At 33.3% G+C, this 21,007-nt stretch overlaps 1 long non-coding RNA gene across 4 annotated transcripts; it reads left to right on the top strand.

Moving 5' to 3' along the window:
- Positions 1-3,309: 3,309 nt before the first annotated feature.
- On the top strand, positions 3,310-5,635 carry LOC145042243 (uncharacterized). Of its 4 annotated transcripts, none has more exons than XR_013680610.1 (5): positions 3,310-3,660; positions 3,748-3,797; positions 3,915-4,177; positions 4,376-5,235; positions 5,322-5,635. It is a non-coding gene; the product is annotated as an uncharacterized LOC145042243 (long non-coding RNA). The 4 variants fall into 4 exon arrangements; XR_013680611.1 differs by having other exon boundaries at positions 3,889-4,177; XR_013680612.1 differs by having other exon boundaries at positions 3,748-4,177; positions 4,376-4,663; positions 5,008-5,235.
- The last annotated feature ends 15,372 nt before the right edge of the window (positions 5,636-21,007 follow it).

Below are 21,007 nucleotides of genomic sequence, written 5' to 3'. Positions count from 1 at the left end.
TTATAATGATGTATTTTTTCATATAGAGTGATAAATGTTTACTTACGGTGACCGTTTATAAATATTATCGCGACCATTGTTGACTTTTGGAGACACAAATGTAATTAAGACGTAAGGATAAGTTATGTTTCCTAACATGTGTAATGGTTTATCATTAATATTGCTTACATAAACCGATAAATAAAGAAATTAAGATGTCACAAAAAATGATCTATACTAACGTTCTATTTCTTTTATTATGATTATTGATGACTTTTAGTGACATGTTTAATATTATATCGTGAATATTGTGAACGTTTACTCACTCTCAAGCAAATAAACGGTGAGCATCAAATATGTGTAGTGATGTGTTTTTTCATATAGAGTGATAAATGTTTACTTACGGTGACCGTTTATAAATATTATCACGATTATTGTTGATTTTTGGAGACACGAATGTAATTAGGATGGAAGGATAAGTTATGTTTCCTAACATGTGTAATCGCTACCTCACCAAAAATGATCTATACTAACATGCTATTTCTTTTATTATGATTAATGATCACTTTTAGTGACATGTTTAATATAATATCGTGAATATTATGAATGTTTAGTCACTCACAAGCAATTAAACGGTGAACATAAAATACTTTTAATGATGTGTTTTTTTATATACAATGATAAATGTTTACTTATGGTGACCGTTTATAAATATTATCTCGGTCATTGTTGACTTTTGAAGACAGAAATGTAATTAAGACGTAAGGATAAATTATGTTTCCTAACATGTCTAATCGTTTATCATTTCTATTGCTTACATAAACCGACAAATAAATAAATTAAGACGTCACAAAAAATGATATATACGAACATGTTATTTCTTTTATTATGATTGTTGATCATTTTTAGTGACATTTTTAATATTATAACGTGAATATTGTGAACGTTTACTCACTTAAATGATGAACATAAAATACCTATAGTGATGTGATTTTTCATATAGAGTCATAAGTGTTTACTTATGGTGCCCATCTCCCTATTCTAATAAAAGAGTAGTTTTTAATGTCCTTTTGACATGTGTCACCATATTAAGCCTCATAATTAATGCAAAAATTTATTTTTCTTTTGCCATGTTTCACCTTATTATGTTTTATAATTATAATTAATGCATACCATTTGTCAACATATTGATTCTCGATTTCAAATTTCAAATTTTAAATTTCTCATTCTAATTACATTAAATTAACAACATTAGAATAAAAATTAAAATAAAATTAATACAAATTATAAAGTGGTATAATTTTACATATTTATTTAAAGCAATGATTATAATTTTATATAACTAAAAAAACCTCTTAATTAATAATTTATTTAAAATAAGTTATTAATAATTTTAAATTTTAACTATTAAAGTTTAATTAATTTTATAACCTTGGTTCCCACGAGTTATAAACTAGTTTTTAAATATTATTGTGGGTATTATTGACATTTGGAGACAGAAATGTAATTAAGCTGTAAGGATAAATTATTTTTCCTAACATGTCTAATCATTTATCATTAGTATTGTTTACATAAAGTGATATGTTTAACCCGTCACAATATGTTTTTTCATTAATTATATTGTAGAATGTTTTTTCTTTTTAATTTAATTGCACATATATTGGCCATATTTCATTACTATGAAGCACAAAAACGGGAATATAAAATATAATGTAATAAAAAACTATTTTTTAATAACAGGACTTAAAAAGTTATTACATCAATAACATACATACAAATATATAATGATAAACTAAACTCTACTTAAATTAAAATAGGTGTTGCACTCCTTAGCGTGGTTGCTAGAGAATAATTAATGGGCTACTTGTAAATGATTGAGATTTTGTATTTTATTATTTGCTTCAACAATATGTATATCTGGATCCTGTAACGACATAAATTAAAATAGATGTTAAACAATTAGTGTATGTAATTAACTAATTAGTGTATGTAATTAACTAATATAATCGTTTAAATAAATATTATAGTGGTTAATTAATGAATGTAAATATTAATATAACTTATGCAAATAAAGTACCTTAGGATCCAGGATTACAATATATTTTTCCCAGGCCACAAAAGAACATATTGCATTCTTAACTCTTAATGGGCGTTTGTTATCTCACTTTGGTACACATGTGGATGGCTTTATTGCTTCATCCATATAAACTCTATAGTAATCAGCCGTCATTGGCTTTCCATGTATTTTCTGGTTTTCATGGGTAGAATACGTGACCAAATCCTTTGCAACAATGTTGCTACGTTGACCCACTGACAGTGGACATTTTATCGTCTACATATACATGCACATATTAGTAATAAATGTATAAGTATAAAGTTTAATTAACTGACATGTATATATATGTAAACATGTGGAATACACATACTTTGTTCAGTTGTTGTAGTGTCTTGGGTTGAGGTGTTGCTATTCCTTTTCCAGTTGAATTCCTAATTTGTGGCTCCTGACACGTAGCTGTAACAGTTTCTTCACCCTCATTCAAACTTTCCTGAAAATAGTTTAGCATGTTTAGTCTACGAAATATTGTTAAAAATATTGGAAAGGAACTGTAAAAAATATATTATTGTATTAATTAACTAACATGGTGTTCCACCTGAGGGTATTTGAGATGTCGATTCACCCACATAATTGTTTTTCCTTTTCTGGGAAGACAATATGTGATGAATGCATTAATTAACAACCCATTTTATTAAAACTAACTTAAAAAAATTCACTTACTTACTTTTTCTTTAGGAGCCTTTGTTGGAGGTGGAGTGTTAGTATTGGAGAGTCTGCAAGATTAACGATAGAAGGAACTGCCAAACTCATCAGATACTCAACTTGGCACCTCAGATCTTTATCTGTATATATTTGCTCTTGTAGCTTTTGCTGAAGGACATAAATTGTTTCTTTTGATGAGGATTTGGATCGAGGCATATCCCAATATCTAGTTAGAATGACTCCAGTGACAACCCCTCTTACAAATCCACTATGATTTTTGCCAAAGATCAATGAAAGCAAGGGCATCAGTGGCTGATTCAAGAATGGTTTTTCCTTCTTCGATTTCATTTTCATGATTGACCTAGAAAAAATGTATGTCAAATAAATATACTAATAACTGTGTTCTTTATTGGGTAGAATTAACAAACACCAAAACCATATATATATATATATATATATATATATATATATATATATATATATATATATATATATATATATATATATATATATATATATATATATTATTACTATATATAAAAGCCCTTTCATTCTGGTGCCGTCTACAGGAATTTAACATGGTTTATTATACGCCGCGTCGCCTACTCTGAAAGACGCTATGGACATCAACACTGATTCGAAATCCATTCATAGCGACTCATGCGTTAATGTGTCGTTTCCTCTCTATATATATCGTCCACCCCTTCCCTATTCATTCTTGTTCTTGATAAACCATAACTTCTCCTTTGGCTGCAACAAAACCATTGACTACATCGTCCATAGAAAAAAAGTTCCCTAATCGGTGACGGTGGTTGTACTCGAACTCAATGTTCATATAAATTTCCAGTGCCTTCGCTTACCATTCCTGATCAGTCTCTATTTTCTCCTCTTCCATTTCATTTTCACACACAACGAGCGATGCGGTAATTTGCTTTATTGATAAATCACCCTTCTAGATTTCGTAATTTGTTTTACGTGTTGTTTAATTTTCTTCCCTTCTGTTAACTCAGGGTTCGATTTGAAGCCTCGATTTTGTCCCTGATTTTCCCGGTGGTTGCGAGTACATATCTACAAACTCAAAATTCATCATTATTACATCCTTTTGTATCCTTACTGATTTCTTCGATGTGTTGGGGTCGAATATATAAAAGCCCTAATTTTCTTGTGTCGTTTACAGCAATTTTACGCTGTTCGCTTTACGCCACGTCGCCTATTTCCTGAACGATGCCATGGAGACATTGACTCCACAAATGAACCGATAGAACGCATAGAAGAGAAACATTGTTTTTATTTGAGATGGTTGTTCGATTCAGATTTGATACAGATGAACACAACAGTTACGTTTCTGGTATCTTTCCATGTCATCGCTACCCATTCCCGACCATGCTCTTTTCTCTCTTATTCTATTAGATTCTCACACACAATGACTCCTAAACACAGGTATGTATTCGCTCCCTTTCTATGTTTGCGATGAGATAATTAGATTTCAACATTTCCTTTTTCAATTTCGTAATTTGATGTACAAGTTGTGGGTTTCGTCCCTTCTATTGACTTAGGGTTCGATTTGAAGCCCGATTTTGTCCATGATTTTGACTTCAAACTTTTCACGTTTTCTTTTTTGGTTGAAACCTTTTTCAGATGGTTTTGGAAATTAGAGAGCCGGTGGTTGCGGGAACATCTCTACAAACTCAAAGTTCGTCAAATATTACGTCCTTGCTGATTTCTTCGATAGGTTGGGGTTGAATACAACTTACGATTCGATGTTGTTGATGAAAAGGCGCTCTCTTGCTCCAGCACCCATCCTGTTCATCTTTCTCCAATAAATTATGTTTTGCAACTGTAGCACATATGGAGACATCGAAGTATTGATCAATAGGTTTAACGATAATTCCTGTCACTCTCATTTCCCTGCATTAAGGTGTGAAGGTGAGTTTTTTACATCGGCTAGAATACATTTAATGTTGCTCTGTATTTATGGTAATTGTACATATTTCACTTTGAATTAGGTTTCTGGAATGTGGGAAATTACTAATATATTATATTTCTTATTAATGTGTTACTAGTAAAAATTTTAGTGACTTTGATGGATCTCGATTTCGTGTATAGTATACCAGGCATGAGATTGTATATTTAGTGATTGTTTAGGACTTTAATTTTAGGGGTTTTTTTTCCACTTTTTCTTTGTTTTGTACATTTTTTTCTACTTCTGGGGTTCCATTTGACATCTGTTGTGGTTTTGTTTGTTTGAATTCTTTGTTCCACTCATAAAGACTACATGTAATCGTCACCGTTTGTCATCTTGAATATACATCACGTCACTCCTCTTCCTTGCTTAAGTTAATTGATTTTCATCCAAAGGTACTTCTGTGTCAATGGTGTGTCTATGGTTTCTGGGTTTTGAAGGTTAAGAAATATATGAAATTGGGTTGGATGTAAGTTTTAGTGATCTTATCTTCTCCGTTTCTAATGAATGTTCATGGCCTCCTATCCAAGTGAAGGTTAGCATCCAATATTAGTTGTTCTTTTTTTAAAAAAAATCATAGACTTGAACTTATATTTTATATTTTCCATTTAATCTTTGCAGCTTAAAAGGTGGATCACATAAAAGGTAAACCAAGCAACCTTCCTATAGTACACAAGGTGCATCTGAAGCTATAAGGACACTGTTAAAGTGATAATTTGAAGATCAAACATGTTAAGATCAAGGAGGAGGGTAAATCAAGGCAAACAATAAAGGTTTAATTACCTTCCCTATGTATTTATAGAGAAGCTAAAGATAAACAATGTTAAATTATTAAAACTAGAGGTGACAAATTGGTGAGTTGGGTTTTTTGCATGAAAATAGATTTCGGTAAAATAGGATTGTATATAATGCAGGTTAAAACCATTATATGCTTATCATTGGTGTTTTTCTATAGTTAGAACAACTATATATTCCATAAAATTGGAAAATAAACTACAATTTGTAGCGTAGATATAACCAATAGAAAAGAATACCAACAAAACTTATATTTCCATTGCTAAAGTCTTAATAACGAGACAAATTTTGTGATATCACAAAGTCATTGCAGTAAAATGTTATAATCGGGTAGCTTTCAATGGACAATGCAATAATAAGAAAAAGAAAATAATTGATATTGTCATTACATAATATTAGGTTCCATTATTATTATTATTAAGAATTATGAATCATTATATGATTGATATGTAAGCAAAGATACTGCATTACGAATTTTGTTAGAAATGCAAAAAAAAATTATAAAAAATAAAATAAACATATGAATCGATCATGTGATATTTATTAACAATATAATAAATAATAGTAAATCGCAACAAATAACATCTTTTTACTTTTTATAATATAATAATAATATTATCATTGTACATTACCTTTACATGTAATAGCAAAGAAGTTTTTTTTCCCAAAAAAACTATGTAATTACAATTGTTTACCAATGATAATTTACATGTAATAGCAATGAAGTTATAATTTTTTCCCCCAGAAAATCTATGTAATTACAATTGTTTACCAATGATAATAATGTACTTGTAGTTATAAGAATATGTTTCTACTTTCATTTCTAAATTAAATAATTTTACATCGAAAATCCACCTAACACAATATAAATTAGACAACGGTGAAAGAAATAGGTAAATTACCATATGTGGACCGTGCTAAGCACGGACCTCAAACTTTTCTAGTATATATATATAAAAGCTGCTAGTTTGACACTATATATATACCAACTCCTCTGCAACAAGCTTCACTTCTTCCTAAACAAAATTTCCCTCTTTATTTTCACGTCCTTTCCTCCACATTAAAGATCATGGAGGAAGTTCATCCGCACCAATTACTTTATCTTTCATCTATCAAAATTAAGAATGATAAACCGATAAAGCGGAAATCAACCAATTAAGTTATATATATATATATATATATATATATATATATATATATATATATATATATATATATATATATATATATATATATATATATATAATAAAAAACATGTTTTGAACGGTTGAAATATATCGAGCAATGAACTCACTAATTTTTCTTTTAGCTTAGCATACCCCCTACGTCCCATGTTATGTGGGTAATGAGACTTTGCTCGAGCGGCTTTTCCATTATCAGACCTAGCCTTCAACATAGAGTCGTAAATAAAAGAATGTCATCAAATGATTTATAAATTACTTCAAAATATAATGAAATTGCTTATCAAAAACAAATTTAACATTAATTTATACTAATTTTTTAACCTTGAATGGTTTTGATTATATAGTTTCAATGAATGTGCGCCAATGTCTTTTTTTTTTTTTTTTTTTTTTTTTTTTAAACGAATGATACTGAGGTGGTCTATGTTTTAGTTTCCCTGGTGTACCCAAGTTGGGCTTTATGAAGTTAGTATTAATATGATTTTTGAAAGTGCGCCAACATCGACTAGGATGGGACAAAACTTTCTTCCCTGCACGTTTATCGATTGCAAAAAATTGTTGCATGAATAGTATTGCATGTTAGTAAATTAAAGGGTGATTGGGACGCTGTTCCACTTTGTGTACAATTAATGAAAAGGACATCAAGATTGATCAAGTAATTACATTCATGCATCATCTATGCATGTTGTCTACCAGTGTTTGTGCCCATAAACTATCTTTCACTTTATTTCCACTCTGTGTACCTATGTCCGACATGTTTCCAAACAAAGCCACCCCAGAAGCTTGAAAATAGGGGTGCATTATCACCAAAAAAATTTACCCGTTTTATCAAAATCGATGATCTTACATCTTTTACCTCCAGATCTATCCCACTCTAAGTGAAGTTTTGGTAATCTAGTGATACCTCTACCCCTTCTTCCCACATTTTATTATAAAAAACAAATCAAAAATATGCAAGTAAAGTAATACATATAGTAGAAATATAAGCCATCATTTTGTTATAGCAGTATCGTGTCCCCGACAACCACACCAATTTGTTAAAACGTTGTCGCGGACGTCTTAAAAAAAAAGTTTCACTGCTTGGTTGCGCTAAAAGAATAGCATAGAGAAGCGGGGTCGAATCCTCAAATGTCTCTTTGTGTAAGGCACATACTAGTCATAAAACAGAAAATATAAAAAGTTTTTTTTTGTGAATTAATAACTAGAAATTGCAGTGAAATAAATAAATAAAATCTAGTAATAAAAAAACGAATTATGTTTTGTTGCGACTTTCCTAATTATGCTATCAACACAAACCGAGTTATTCAAAATATCTTCTATTTAAGCTGGTACTGAGAACTACTAACAACTCTAGTATATATTCTTTTACCTAGTTAATTAACCAAGACAATCTCTTTAGTTAATCCTAACTTTTTACTAACCTAATTAAACAAGCTCTTAATGAAGTCATAAAAGTTGCTTAATGATCTGTGTAAAATTCCCTACAATATTTCATACTTCTCACAAGCTCAGAAGCGTAAAAATATGAAATTTCATTTTATAACAAAGTCAAATCCAAACAAAGGACCGATCTTTTACTTGATCAAAACAATTACGAATTTCAATAATTGATTAACTAGAGTGATTTAATCCTAAATTAGGTTATCAGACTAAAAATAATTAAAATCAAACATTCATTAATCACAAAATTAAAACAACTAAATAGAATCACAAAATAAAAACCAGATCTAATGATTAATTACATAAAGAGTACAAAATTTGCATAACTGAAATCAAGGGTTTAGCCAGACATGACTAAAATATGATCTAGAACAATGAAAAGATAAACGGAACGACTAATCTTACTAAACTTGTTGAATGAAATGATCCACAACTTTCAGATCTTCAGAAAGTGATGAAAAAGTGCATAAATCAACTTCAAAAGTCACTTTTCGTCACCTGGGAACGTCTAGGGTTTAGGGTTTAAACAGACCAGATAGGGAGCCTTTACACGCAAACCAACAACATTAGATATGAATTTCAAGAAAACACGATCATGGTTTAGGCAAAAACATGATCGTACTTTTGTTTCGAAGACTGGTTTTTCGAATTTAATGAAACACGTTGCTATTTTAGACATTTTTCTCAAAAGCGCGATTGTGTTTATGGAAATGCATGATCGTGTTTTTCCATCGAGGCCCGAAACTTGATTTTTTGCTTGGAAAAGTTGTGATGGTGACGCACGATCAAAAGCACGATCACATGGTGAAAAACACGATTGTGTTTTTTATAAAACGCACATTCCAGAAGCGAACTTTGCAAGTTTAGCTAATCCAACACAGGTTCCAACTTCCTTGGGTGTTTTAGCTCCATTTAGCTCCAAATATGCATCAAAGCTTCTTCTAACTCACTGCTCCACTTGAAATATCTAAAAATGACATAACAACATGAGTAATACAAGAATTATGACGAAATACATGAGTTGAACATTATTTAAGCTAATTCACACATAAATACATAAAATATGATGCAAAATGCTAATAAAAACTACCAAAAAAATTCATAAATTGGCATTTATTAGGATGCATCAATCAACAAATAACTCAAAGATTAAAGTTCGATTGGACTTTTAATGGGATTAAACCATTCATACAAAATCATCCGAGAACAAATTTTCATGCTGAGCCCCTTACCAAACACCGCTACTGCATGTTCTTTAATTCTTCAAGAATAAAGGCAACATGATATCAATGTCTCCGATGCTCAATAATGATATAATTGCGACAAATGTTTCTACTGAAACTTTGATATGTTTTTTACGTGCACTAGTTTTTTTATTTATAAAGCCCTATCAAATCTCAACTAATCTTAAACACAAATAGGCAGTCTACCTTGTCGTGGAGTAATATAGTTTAGGGTAAGAAAGGGTGGTTTATGGTAAGAAAGGGTGTCAAACATATGAAACGGGAAAGGTTTAGATCAAATAATTCAAATGTTAATTAAATTAAGAACAACAAAGTAAAAAGATGGTTTTTGTTGTTTAAAATAATTAACTTGTTTTAACTCTCAATTATTCAAACCAAACTAAAGAACTAAATGAAAACAATAGATAAAAAAGCACTTCCATTATAAGAGAATACATCTAGTGAAAGTAAAGGTTTTTACACCATAATCAGTCAACTAAAACCGAAAAACCTGACCAAAAGATTGCAAGACACAATGATCAAGCAAACCAGAAGTGAAATCTCGATGCAAATAGCACTTGAATCTTTAAATCCTTGCTCAAATTGAATCTCTAGCTTCAAAATCAACCCTTAAAGGGTTTCTGGACGTCAAATCGAAGTAAAATCCGCAAGTATAGGTTGCTAAAGGTTATATCACGATTAGAGTTGGAAATCTTGTATTTTTATAGATCCAACGACTCTAAGACATGGTAGAGGTCTCGTCGCGTAGTGGCGGTCAATTTTTTTTGTCGCACATGAACGCGTAGACCGAGACGAACATTTTTTTTTGGATTTTTTGATCCTCCATGGTGTGGAAATGCCTTTTCCACGACATGGGATCTAGAATCATTATTTCGCATGAACATGAAAGTCGTCCGAAATTTTGTTTAGTTTTCAAAACATCTTGAATCATGTTTATTGGTGTTATGAGTCATTAGATATGACCAAAACACTCAAGAGATGTCTATCTATCCGACGATATCATTTTTGTGTTTTTTCAGCTCCGTTCTCCTCTTTTTGCATCTTAGCTCTCATTTTAATTGTAATTGTCAAGGCATATTAAGTATCATATTTTAAAATATAATATATTATTAAAATATATTAATATAATGACCTAATATATATATATATATATAGTTAAATAAAACCATATTAAAATACTCCACACTTACATTTTGTTTGTCCTCAAGCAAACTAGATTGTCATTATAACATATAAAAACTTGACTCGCCAATTATTTGGATTCGCAAATTATGTCTTGCCTCAATGCATATATTGTGTCTAAAATCCAAAATACTCACAATCCTCCTACACGTTTCCTAGTTATTTTGAATAACACTCATTTCTTCATCCCTCTCAATACATTCTCATAATTTTTTCTTAACATCAATGTATTTTTGTTAAGTTTCCAAGCATGTATATGATAAAATAACCTAGAAAGAAAAATTACAACTTTGACAACTAAGCCTTTAGCTTTTGGCAATTTTGCCTTATATTTTTACGTCTTCAAGATCTTCATATTTTGATAGTTTTTATTTTCTCAACTTTTGACAACTTTTTTTTCACACCTTTCTTTTTTCACTCTTTTTTTTCAATAACTCACTTTTTTCTCTCAAACTAAAAACTTTAAAAAAAAAAAAAACATATGTTTAAATCAAGGAACCTAACATAAACCTTTATTCGTTAAATGAATTAGTCTAAAGTGCAATAATTACATAAATTTTCCTACATATATTTTAGTACACGATGCAAAAGTATTATGTCCTTCAAAATATACAAATTTGTCTTTTTTTTCTAATGATATCACTAAAACTGAAAAACCACTAATATTATGTCCCTTAAATTCGGATCACATTATCCTATACAGAACTAGCAAAACTTAATTTTAACACAACAAAAATTTTAAATTTCTTAGGTTTTTCTAACTTAGACCATTTTCATGTTTTCATATTTCCATTTTTTTTAAAATCTAGTATATTTTTATTTTTTATATTTCAATCAAACATGCTATTTTCCTTTTTCAATCCCCATACCCCACATTTATACAATCCCCTTTAAAAATGACAATTGTACCTTTAAATTATGTAAAGGTGTAATTAATTATTCATTAAAACTCGTTTAGATTCTGTGAACGTGCTCACATGTATCAAAAGCCTGGATCAAATCAACAACCAACTATGAGAGGTCCCATGCATGTTCTTGTGGTCAATGCATAACCCTGTCGTTTCCATGACTCGACAACTCCAGCTAGATTTTCATAAGATGACTGGCCACCACAACTCAGTGTTTCTCTAGCACTTACTTCCAGTTCTTTATCCTTTCTCGATCCTCATCTTCCCAGCACCACCGTCTCTCTTCCTTAAGTCCTTCCTCCACCACCGGTATTTTCACTGCCACCCCTATCTCATTGCTTAACATCATCGCATTCATCAAAGCAAAGGTTAGATGAACACAGATTCTCAATTTCTATATCATGATCACCGCGGTAGATCTTGTTGTTTGACCTCCATTATCATAGACAACAACCTTGTCATATCAAACGTGACTACTGTGCTACCCCCCTCACCTCCGACCACAGTCCCTCAAGACATGGAAAAAGCTCATAATCAAATTACTCATTGGCATCTTTATCAAGCAGTCGGATTGATTAACAATGTGCTTCATTTTCTTATTGATTACGAATTACTGAATCTTTATGGATGATTGGTGGGTATGTCCATTGTATCCATGGCGTTCTAAGAGATCAAGGTCACTAGCGCTTTCAATAGGGATTGCAGATCGAAGCCTGAAGCAATGGATAACTGTTGAACCGGAATAAAAAATCTTGGAATTTGTGCCTGAACTTGAGTTCTTGCTCATGGATTCTGATAAGCCTTTTTGTCTGGACAAACTTACACAACCCATGATAATTTATGAAACTCCCGGTTAGCTTTGCTTATCAACAAACAATTTGCCATAAAAAATAATCTAAGAAAATACATGAGAATTCCAATAAATGGATTTAAATTTTGCGGATTCAACGATATAGGAAAGCATTGAAAGCTCTTAGCTCTGAAACCGCTAGTGAAGCTCTGAGCAATTGTGAGAGGTTAGCTAATAGCTAGTGAGGAAAGAAGCAACTGAGACATGCACGACATGGAGGCGCGTTGTTCAGAGCACAATCCACTGCTTAAGTTTGTATCAATCAAGAAGAATAGAAGATCAATTGTAAGTCAACGTTGACTAAACCCTACCCGCCCAACCTCGTCGTCGATGAATAACTTACACATCTTTATGTATCATCAATTACCTTCCCATCAAAAACCACATCGCCCCTCCTCTTTCCCTTCTCCATCATCGTCGTCAATCTCTAGTTCAGAAATACCAGAAGACCCACCACTAAATAGAGTCTGACGGTGACGGTGACGATGACTATGGAGATTGTAGAATTTGATAATCAGAGAGATGGAATGGTACGTGTTTTCTTATTATCACCAAACCAATAAAATAGTTCTTTAAATACAATACAGAAAGTCAAAACTAAACAATCCTTAATCAAAGGAAACCATAAAAGATAATAAAAGATAAATATGAAAAACAGATTAATAGGATAATGACTATCAGATAAGAAATATCGGTTCCAATATTCCACTTCAAGTTGAAGCGTGTAAATCTTGCATGCCCAACTTGACAAGTAAGTTTCGAAGTTGCTGAACTCCTAATGGCTTGGTAAGAAGATCGGCTATTTGACATGTGGTATTAATGTGCATGGGACGTATTTCATCCGACTCAACTCGCTCTCGGACGAAATAACAATTCATTTCTACATGCTTCGTTCTTTCATGAAAAACCAGATTGTTAGCAATGTGTTTGGCAGCTAAGTCGTCACAAAATAGAGTAGTGCCTTCCGTAGGTGCTTCGCAAAATTCCTTAAGCAATGATCGAAGCCACAATACTTCACTAACTGTGCTAGCCATTGCCCTATACTCCGCTTCAACTAATGAACGGGAAACAACCGATTGTTTCTTCGACTTCCAAGATATGGGAGCACCACCGAGGAGGAGCAAGTACCCGGTGCGAGAACGTCTTGAAAAGGGACATCCAAGCCAATCGGCATCACAATAAGAGACTAGTTTCAGGCCTCCTTGGTGGGGTATCAAAATACCTTGACCCGGGGTGGCCTTTAGATATCTTAAAACACGATTAACCGCATTCATATGATTTTGTCTAGGGTCGGAGACAAATTGACTTAACACGTTAACATAGTAAGAAATATATGGGCGTGTAGCATGCAAATATAACAATCGGCCAACCAATCGCCTGTATTTATCAACATCAACCTTTTCTTCTTCCTCATTCTTATCGAGTTTTAGATTTTGTTCCATGGGAAACCCACTCGGACGACACCCTTGCAAGCCACTGCCCTCCAAAATGTCCAAAGTATATTTTCGCTGACTAAGAACTAAACCCTCCTTCGTGCGAGCAACTTTGATTCCCAAAAAATACTTCAAGGTGCCGAGGTCTTTAATGCTAAATCTGTGGTGGAGTTGAGACTTGGTGTATTGAATCATGTCCATATTATCGCCAATAATGATCACATCGTCAACATAAATTAAAGCTGCTACAAAAACTGCATTTTTGTTGTATATGAACAACTAATAATCTGCCCTGGATTGAGTGAAACCAAGCTCTAACAGATATTGGGTGAACTTATGATACCAATTACGCGACACTTGTTTGAGAACCCTTGTGGAAGCTTCATGTACACTTCTTCGTTGAGATCACCATGTAGGAATGCATTGTTGATGTCTAACTGGTGAATAATCCAGTCCTTCTTCACAGCTAAAGTAAGAAGAGTGTGCATCGTTACTAATTTTGCAACGGGCGCGAAAGTGTCGTGATAGTTCACTCCTTCCATCTGTGTGAAGCCCTTTGCTACGATCTTGGCTTTGTAGCGTTCGATCTCCCCGTTTGGTTTATACTTGATCTTGTACATCCATTTAGAATCTATTGCTTTCTTTCCATCGGGTAAAGGTCCTAAGGACTACGTTTGATTTTCTTCAAGCGCCTTGATTTTACGTTTCATGGCATTTCACCAGTTTTCATTTTGTGATGCCTGAAAGAAAGTTTTAGGCTCATCATGTGACGTGATGGCCGCTAAAAATCTTTTGTGTTTGTTAGAAAACTTGTCATAAGTCACATAATAAGCAAGAGGGTGTACCGTGGAGGAAGCTTGATTAGAACTTGGGTGTGCATGATCGACAGACGGTGGGATGTTAACTTCGTAATCCTTGAACCGTGAGGGTTGATTCTTGGTACGTTGAGAAGTACAGCTTGAATTGTTCAGATGTTGTAGATCACCATTATTAGGCGGCAGATCGTTATTGGCTTCGTCAGCTTGTGTCATATATTCTGGTGGGTTATTGGGCTCATTACTTTGCATGGGTGAATCCATGTCATCGACCTCTTCTTTTACAATAGATGCGCTGGGATTTTCCTTATGGTATAAATCACTTTCCATGTCGAGTCCAGAACTATTGGTTGGTTGAGAATCACCAACAATTTCATTCTCTACCTGGTTCACATTCTCTTTGTGGCCGGAGAATGGGAAGACGCTTTCCAAAAACTTGACATCACGACTCACAACTATTTTTCATTTTTCTAAATCATAGACTTTGTAAGCCTTTGTGCTGAAAGGGTATCCCAAAAACACCCCTGCCTTTCCTCATGGAGCAAATTTATCTCCCTTTGTTTCAGTGTTCTAGAAGTAAGTCAGACAACCCAATACACGCATGTGCTCATAAGGAGGTTCTTTTCCATATATTATCTCATATGGCGTTTTGTATTTAATTACCTTGGAAGCTAATCTGCTGATGATATAGGCAGCCGTCTAAACACATTCCCCCCAAAACCTTATGGGTAACTTGCCTTCAAATCTCAAGGCACACACTATTTCCAAGAGGTGCATGTGCTTTCTTTCCACAACCCCATTTTGTTGAGTGGTATGTGGACAGGTTGTTTCGAGCTCAATGTCGTGATTAGCATAAAAGCTTTTCATGTGATTGGAGGTGAACTCTCCTCCATTGTCACATCTGATTCGTTTAATGTTCTCCTAGAATTTTGTTTGGATGAGATTGTAAAAACTGATCAAATAATCACTTGCCTCGTATTTGTGCTTGATTATGTAAACCCAAATAACCCTAATATAATCATTAACTATAGTGAGGAAATAACTTCCATGTGTAAGTGAAAATGTTCTATAACCACCCCAAATATCACAACGAATCATCTCAAAACAATCATTCGTTTTTATTGTACTTGTGGGAAAAGGGAGTCTAGTTAATTTAGCTCTTAGAAATAAATCACAAAAAACTTCCTTAGAGTTACTACTAGAATCCTTACATAAAGAAATATGAGATAATTTTTCATTTGATGGGTGACCAAGTCTTTTATGCCATTGATTTGTGGTAGTAACTATCATAGCTTGTCGGCCTTCTTGAATGATCCCCATTCTATAGAGTCCACCAATGCACTTACCCATTCCAATCAAGCCCCTCATACTTAAGCCCTGTATTACAAAGAAATCCAGGAAAAAGGTAATGGCACAATTCAAATTTCTCGTTAGTTGACTGATAGATATAGGGTTGCATTTAAAATTTGGTATATAAAGAACTCCTTTAATTTTAATTCCCCCTTTAAAGGTAAGTTCACCGTTTCCTTTGACAGGAATGGTTTCACCATTGAGGATGGTGACGGGAAATTCTCTACCTCCCATAGTGAAGTTTTCAAGAGACTCCCGATTGTAAGTCATACATTCGGTTGCCCCCGAGTCAATTATCCAGTCACTTTCATCATTAAATATACCTGCCATGTTTGCCTTCGGGGTATTGTTGGGTTTGTCGTTGCTGCTCTTGCTGAGAATCTTTAGAAACATTTCATATTGTTGGTCGCTCAATCCTAACATCTTGTCAACACACGTTTCTGCCAAAGCTTCCTTTGGCTTCACCGTCTCCTTCTTTCCTTTCCCTTGCCACTAGTCCAGGTATCCGACAAGCTTGAAGCACCCGTCTCTAACGTGTCCATCTTTGCCACAAAAGTGCAGTGTCCGGATTTATTGTTAGAGCTTGTCTTGTCGGTCTTTTGCCAGCCCTTTTTGTGATTCTGATTCTCACGACTGACTTGCTGCAAGGCTTGGAAGGCAGCGACATCTAGATTAGTCGTGATCTTTCTTCAAGCAACAATATTTCGCTAATGTTCATCTTCCACTACTAGATGGTAGGCTGTCCCGAGGCTAGGCGTCGGCTTGGTGGCTAGTATTTGGGTCCTCATGACTGGAAATTTGGCAACAAGACCTATTAAAAACTCATAGAGTCTTTCTTTTTCCATGCGTTTAATAATTTTCTTTCCGATATTACACTCGCAGCCATCGCATTCACATCGAGGAGTCGGCAAAACGGAATCTATTTCATCCTATATACCTTTGAGTTTGGTATAGTAGGTTGAAACAGAGGTCCCTTCTTGATGTGTCTGTGTAATGGATTTCTTGAGTTCATATCCTCTTGGAGCACTTTCCTTCCCTAATCTTTCGTGTAAATCATTCCAGATTTCGAGGGCAGTGTTGGCATACTTCACACTGCTTCGTATCTCCTTATCCATGGCGGTAGTGAGACATCCTTTGATCATGGCATCACACCGCATCCACGCCATATACTTCTCGTTACTTTTGTCGGGTTTAGGGACGGTGCCATCAACGAAACCAATCTTATTCTTTGCGAACAAAAAATTGGTCATCTCTTGGCTCCAATCATTGAAGTTGTTGTCGATGAGGCTCTCGTTTACTTAGAGCTATTTTGGATACTCAGAAGGATGCATATTCTGAATTTGCATCGATCGGTTCTGGATTGTTTTTGGATTTTCCTGGGTCATCTCCTGCCATGACGGCGATGCCTATTTATGGTTTTGATATTTCCGAAACCCGCTCTGATACCATGTAGAATTTGATAATCAGAGAGATGGAATGGAACGTGTTTTCTTATTTTCACCAAACCAATAAAACAGTTCTTTAAATACAATCTAGAAAGTCAAAACTAAACAATCCTTAATCAAAGGAAACCATAAAAGATAATAAAAGATTAATATGAAAAACTGATTAATAGGATAATGACTGTCAGCTAAGAAATATCCATTCCAATAGAGATTGTTTCGGTCCGACCTCCCATAATTGACTGTCGTTCACCAAATTCATCCGATTTGCCTCCCAATACTCGACGTTTTAGCTTTCACCACTTGAACATTTTGTATCATCTTTAATTTTTTTAATTTTTTAATTTTTTATTTTTACAATGGGAACGGGTAGCATGTAATTAAGGGCATCCACAATGCATTGAACTGCATAGAGTTCAATCGATTGCCACATCATCATTCTACAATCCATACAACTTTATTATATTTTTCTCTACAATATATTAAACTCTATAAAGTTTAATAGAATGTTATAAAATGTAATTTATAGTAAATATTTAAGAATTAAAACTTTCCTTTTTCCCATTGAAGAGTTCAATGGTCATTGAACTCCAAATCCATTGAACGCCAACGTGGCATCTCACAATGGTAGAGTTTCATCAATTGAATGACAAATGGACTTGCCACCTTATTCAACTCTCTCATTGAACTCACCATTGTGGATGCTCTAAATAGAATTAAGTCATTAACATATACAGGACTGCAAGAGAATGGGGGTATGGGAAACATGTGAAGGCGGGAAGGAGTTAGATTGGTGTTGGGCCTTGGAGGTATAGTTTAATAATTTACCATGCGAATATCTGTCCGTTGCGCAGGATAAGAAAAAATATTTTATATTAAAAATAATCCAATTCTAAAAAAATATTGTCTCAAATCATTTTTGAAATTCTGAAATTTAATTGGTGACTTGTCAACAAAGACAATCTCACCAAAGAATACGCTCAACGTCCAACAAAGTTAGATGCAATGAAGATCTCATGGCTTTGTCCCTTTGAAATATTTTACAACCTTTCATATTTATAGAGGATGAGACATTCTCTTATTTACTCTGACCATCGATGTGAGATGAAGACATTTTAATTAAAGCCTTGTCTTTATTTTCCAATAAATAAAACATTAAATAATAAAAATAAAATGTTATCCATAAAATTTATTGTTCAATAGTTCCATTTTTCAGTAATCTCGTAAGTTGCTATCTAAAAAAGTAAGTTTTTACTGAATAACTTTTTGTTAAATCCTAAAATCATAAATTCAGTTAGGTACTTAATATAGAAAGGTTTTTTATATGTATTTTCATGATTCAAAAGGTCGTTATAAAATGAATTCATTTAAAAAGTAAGAACAAAAATTTCAAATGTATGTGGTGAAAGGAAAATGCTTCATTTATCGGTCCAAATTGATCAAACTATGACCGATTCAACTCAATATACCAAACTACATAACATTTTTCTACTGAAACCTGGTTTGTAGATATTCCATGTTTTTTAATTCGTTTTATTTTTCAAACAATTATAATTTTATGTTTAGGCAACTTATTTATAATAGACAAAATTGCAAAAATGGTCCCTGTGGTATGCATTTTTTTTGGGGGTTTTAGTTCAAACCACGGCTTTTTTGGATTGGTGGTCCTTTTGAGGTAGTTTCATTGCATTTTTGGTCCCTCGGTAAACTGAAATGACTGTAATGCCCTTAGGGTATTTATTTTTTTATCTTTTTCTATTTAATTTAAATGAAAAAGAAAATAAATAATTAAACTGGACCCACATCTCTCTCTTTCTTTCTTTCTTTCTTTCTTTCTTTCTTTCTCTCTCTCTCTCTCTCTCTCTCTCTCTCTCTCCAAACCCACCAACGATCCAAACATCATTCATAATCTATTTCAACATCAGATTCCAACAAATTGATTAACCCACAAAAAACTTAAAGATCTTCACCCACTTTCACTATGAACACACATACACACACTAGATCAAGGTGAAGAATACCCATTTCAGTTACTAGCAAGAAGTCCCTCTCGCTTCCCTCTGGTGACCCTCCTCCTTCTCCAAAATCAATTTCAGCACCTTAAGAGATTACCGTCTGTTGTTGGTGTTGTTCCTGGTTAGATTATTGTCTCCAAAATCAATTTCTCCTCTCTCTCTCTCTCTCTCTCTCTCTCTCTCCAAACCCATTACTGTCTTTAACAAATTTTGAGGAAACAATATCCCAATCAACACAAACCTTGATTCCCAAATCAACCCACTTCCAATCCATTTTTCAATTAGATTAATAGATCCAAAATCAATTTGATTCTAACAAATGCCAGTGAGCATTACCTGTTGAGAGAACGAAAGAGAAAGTGAGAAGATGAAAATTAAACCAGAAACATATACATTTATCTGTATGTATATATGTTGAGAAATGGGTAGAACGCAGTGAGATTGGACCAATCAGAGATGGATAGAGATGAAACTTGAGGTCGTCGGAGCCGCAACTAACCCTAACTCCGATTAGGTTTCGCCATCGTTGTTATAAAGATCTTATTAGAGTTACCGTTGAATCAGAGTGAATGGAGACGACGAGTCTTGTTGCTATCTCTGACTTCCGACGTTCCCCTACAATCGTTATCACACCTCCTTCCATATCAGTGAATCACAAACGACGTTCTCTAGACATTTCCGTCTTCATATGAAAATATAGATGTGTGTTTGTGTGAGAAATAGAATCTGAAACTCCATGTGTTCATATGATTTAGAAGTGTGTATTTGTGTTCATCAGATATGAATTAGAGATGATGAAGAAGTGGGTGGGGGTGAATTTATTTTTCACGAGAGAGACAGAGAGAGGTGTCCCCACCTTTTTTAATTATTAAAATAAATAAAAACAATTAGATTTTAAAAGAATGAAAGAAAAATGAAAAATAAATACCCCAAGGGCATTACAGTCATTTCAATTTACCGAGGGACCAAAAACGCAACGAAACTACCTCAAAAGGACCACCAATCCAAAAAAGTCGTGGTTTGGACTAATACCCCAAAAAAAATGCATACCACAGGGACCATTTTTGCAATTTTGTCTTTATAATATTATTAGAAACAAATTGAAAAATCATGAGCTTCAAATGTATGTGGTGAAAGGAAAATGCTTCCTTTATTGGTCCAAATTGATCAAATTCGGACCAATGAAACTCAATATACCCAACTACATAATAGTTTTTCAATTGAAACTCGATTTAAACCTGAAAAAATCTGGTTCAAAACCATTTTCCGACTTCTAAAACTTAACCGGACAGTTGCCAATAAAAACAATCTCACCGGTCACCAAAGAATACCTTCAATATCCTAAAAAGGTAGGCATAAAGTTCTCATTGTTTGGTCCCTTCAAACATTTCACAACCTTTACAATTTATAGAAGAGGAAATGTTCTCTTGTTTACTCCGACCATCGATGTGGGATGAAAACATTTTAATAAAACACACTTTCTTGTTTATAAAACATTATTTAACTTATTTAATAAAACACAATTTCTCTTGTTTACCCTTTCTTGATTGTTCAATAGTTTCATTTTTCTATAATCTTGTAAGTTGCTATCTAAAAAAGTAAGTTTTTATTGAATAAATTTTTGTGAAATTTTAAAATCATAAATTTAGTTA

Source organism: Lactuca saligna, chromosome 4 (assembly GCF_052625555.1).
Source record: "Lactuca saligna cultivar CGN05327 chromosome 4, ASM5262555v1, whole genome shotgun sequence".
In the NCBI taxonomy this organism is placed as follows: domain Eukaryota; kingdom Viridiplantae; phylum Streptophyta; class Magnoliopsida; order Asterales; family Asteraceae; genus Lactuca; species Lactuca saligna.
This window is presented reverse-complemented; position numbering and strand designations above follow the sequence as displayed.